Consider the following 3,727-nt stretch of genomic DNA (forward strand, 5'->3'; position numbering starts at 1 on the left):
AATAAGCGCACTTCAATTACAATTACAATTTTTTGGGGGTGCCAAACACTAATTGATTTTATTTTGTGTTAAATGAACTGTTCTGTAACTGAAGACCACAATGATACCCAAGACATAGAATGACTAGAGTTTTTAGTTAAAAATCTGCAGTATTTAGAGATTGAAAAAAAAAAAAACGAATTAATATAGAAAATAAAAAACAAATTTCCGTTGCCGGGACTTGAACCCGGGTCTCTCGGGTGAGAGCCGAGTATCCTAACCAACTAGACTACAACGGATTTTGTTTCCTATTGAAAAATGATGATATTTAATCTCTATGTATATAGATTAGTGACAGTGACTTTAACATTTTAACCTGGTTAGTGACTCTTTGAAACTGAGCAATTTTTGAGGACCGAATGTCACCATTGTTTTATTATTAAGTTGTAAAGGTGATAGAAAACATGATCATTCGTCGTATATTGTTATGGATACAACTTTTAAATGAATTGCAAAGGGAATGATTAAATAAACACCCCATTTTACTAAAACATAAAATTAAAAAAAAAACACAATTTTAGTTAAAACTAGTTTTTTTATAATTACTAAAAACATCTATGTTTTAAACACCTCCTAGTAATTAAGTAATGCTTAAAAAACACCATTGGTAATATAATATATTAAGGCATTAACTTTGGGTTATTGTATTAGTTTTATTAGTATAGTGGTTTTACAAGTATTTGTTTTAAGACTAACATTATATCTTTTATTGTGAAAGTAATAATCGAAATATGCAACAAAATACAAGGACGTGGACGTTTGTTTGGTGTCGATGTAAGAAAATAAAGGACTTCTAAATAATAATAATAATAATAATAATAATAATAATAATAATAAAAAAGATATACAAGCATCCACTAGCTTCGCCAAACATGGCCCATGGCTTGCCAGCAATGCTTCGCCGCCACCGGTGCAACGAGACGAAAGAGGAGAGAAGGTGGGGTGAAAGGGATTGGTTTGAATGTTTTAACCAAAATTAATGTTTTTTACCCAAAAAAAAAGTTTAAATATATATTTTTATAAAAATATAGCCGTTTTTTTATTTTTATCAACTACTATGAATAAACACACTAAACTTCACATTTCAACACACATAAATCCTAATGCATCTCTCAAAACCTCCATCATTTTATAAAAAATATCGTCATCGTCGTCATCATCATCATCTTCCTCAGACAATGCTCTCGAGAACATAATACAATCAATCATCGTCGTACGTAATAGGCTAGACAACCACGAAGTGAACATTGCGCAACGTAAACGAAGAAGATATATCCAAAGAGAGCGAGAAGCAGCTCACCAACGTCCGATCCATGATTATTTTGAAGAACATGCTCCCTTTCAAAGATATTATTTTCATCGACGGTTCCGAATCCATAAAGATCTATTTATGTGTATTGTCAAAGGTGTGAGTGGAGCGTATGATTATATCCGACGATCATACTTGAAGTTGTAATCTCATAAGATTTGTGGTTTTGACATGCCTACTTTGGTAGTCCTTGTTCGATTAATGATGATAATATTCTCAACAATTCACTAATATTCAACAAAATGTATGACAATATATATTGCTCGAACTTCATCATTTGTACTCCAAGGAATGAAATACAAATTTGGGTACTATCTTGTCTATGGGATATATCCCGACCTTTCGGTTTTTGCTAAAACTTTGTCGTGTGCGGATGACCCTCAAAGGTCAAGATTTAAGAGAGTCCAAGAAAAAGTGAGAACAGATATTGAACGAACGTTTGAAGCACTTAAAAAACCTTGGCTAATAATTGCCAAAGCATCATTGTTTTGTGATGTAAAAACAATGAAGTAGATGTTGTATACTTGTATCATATTACATAATATGATACTAGAACATGAAGGTTACATGATATGTGCCTACGAAGAAAATCAAGTCATCCTCAAGACACAACAACTAGATTATGGTGGTCAAGAATGGATATGGAGATTGATGATAGCCAACAATGCAATAATCCATTCTGATCTTCGTCGTTATTTGATTGATCATCTTTGAACGATTGACAATCTTGATCTTAATATGTCACCGGAAGTAAAGATGGCAACGGAGGCGAGGAACACTGGGGACCCCAATCCCCATCCCCATCCATGAATCCTCATTCCAATCCCCATCTCCATCCTCACCCCCAACGGGGATTGGGGATCCCCAATGGGGAAACGAAGATTTGTTTTTCTCTTTTAATATGCAAACTTTTACGTAAGAAAAAACTTTAAATTTTAATTTTACCAGCATAAATTTAAAGATTTTATAAAATATATAAGTACCCATAAATTGCATAAATAAATTTTCTACCAAATTTAAATACATACATGAAAAATCAAGTATAAAAAAATTATCAGATTAATATTTAAGGTAAAATAGATCAACCAAGAGAAAAAAATATATATACACGAGTTTAAATTAAATAAAAGAAAAAGTAAGTATAATTTCAACCAAGTAATTACTAATAAGTTAGATTACTTAGATCAAATTTTATGTATTATAAACTGTACTATAAATATATGTTTTGTATTATTTTTATATATTAAAATATGTCGGGGGCGGGTCCAGAGTCGGTATTAAGGGTATCCCCATCCTCACTTTTTTTATTCGGGGATTCCCCTTCCCCGTACTCATCCCCGGTCAACTTGGGGATTCCTCAGTCAAAACGAGTGTGAGTTTCGGGTTCCCCATTGGGTATGTGGTTTTTTTCCATCCCTAACTGGAAGATGAATTGGAATTCCAATGTTCGGACGAAGACTTGTTGCTTTAGTTATAATGCTTTTTTTATGTACTAATTCGTATTTCTAGATATCAAGTGTTGTTTCTAGGTATGAAGACTTGTTTTAATTTATTGTAACTTTTTTATTTAATATGAAATGTTTGTGTTTTTAAAAATATAATTTATTTAACTTTGAAAAAAAATAGAACCACTCCAATGAAATCTCTAAGGAAAACATGCGAGTGAGGTGGCAGCAAAAAAATGATATGGCAGCACAAAAAAAAATGCCATGTGTCAGTGTGCGAATGGACAAATGGTGTAGCAACTTCTTTTAGCTTTAAACAAGTGCAGATTGTGAATTGTTTGAAAGGAGAGGATCACATTGTCAACATGCCCTTAGAAGATTAATAAACTCCAGCTTTCACTATTTGTTTGTTGGTATTGAAATTTGAATTCGTGTTCGTATTCGTATTAACTGTAAAAAAGATGATGTCGTGTTTGTGTTCAAAATTCGACATAAAATTGATACGATTTAGCAGTTCTTTATTGTGTTTTTCGTGCTTATCGTGTTATATTTAATAAAGCATTCATTAAATAAAGTAGTTTTTAGTATATATTATGTTTTTCGTGTCGTGTTTATCGTTTTTTAATTCCTTCGTTTTCGTGTTAGTTATAAAAAACACGAATCATGCCGTGTCGTATTCATGTTATATAAAAACTTGTCATGTCGTGTCAGACAGAAATACGAAACAATAACACGATTTGTCACCCCTAACTCCACTCAGTAGATTTACTTGCCATGTCTGAAGATACCAAAGCTCTCTTCCTCATGGTACATATGACAATTTTACCCCCAGATATTGTACTAAGGCTTAAGGAAGTGGTAACATCTTTAGCATGTTACCATATAGGATTTTTTAAGGTCACATAAGATTTTTTTGAGACATGTAGGATGAAGA

The 3,727-nt window shown here is 32.3% G+C and overlaps 1 non-coding gene across 1 annotated transcript; it reads right to left on the reverse strand.

Annotated features, from left to right (window-relative positions):
- Positions 1-205: 205 nt before the first annotated feature.
- Positions 206-278, reverse strand: TRNAE-CUC (transfer RNA glutamic acid (anticodon CUC)). The gene has a single exon. It is a non-coding gene; the product is annotated as a tRNA-Glu (tRNA).
- Positions 279-3,727: the final 3,449 nt, after the last annotated feature.

The sequence above is a fragment of the Lactuca saligna genome, chromosome 4 (genome assembly GCF_052625555.1).
Source record: "Lactuca saligna cultivar CGN05327 chromosome 4, ASM5262555v1, whole genome shotgun sequence".
NCBI lineage: Eukaryota > Viridiplantae > Streptophyta > Magnoliopsida > Asterales > Asteraceae > Lactuca > Lactuca saligna.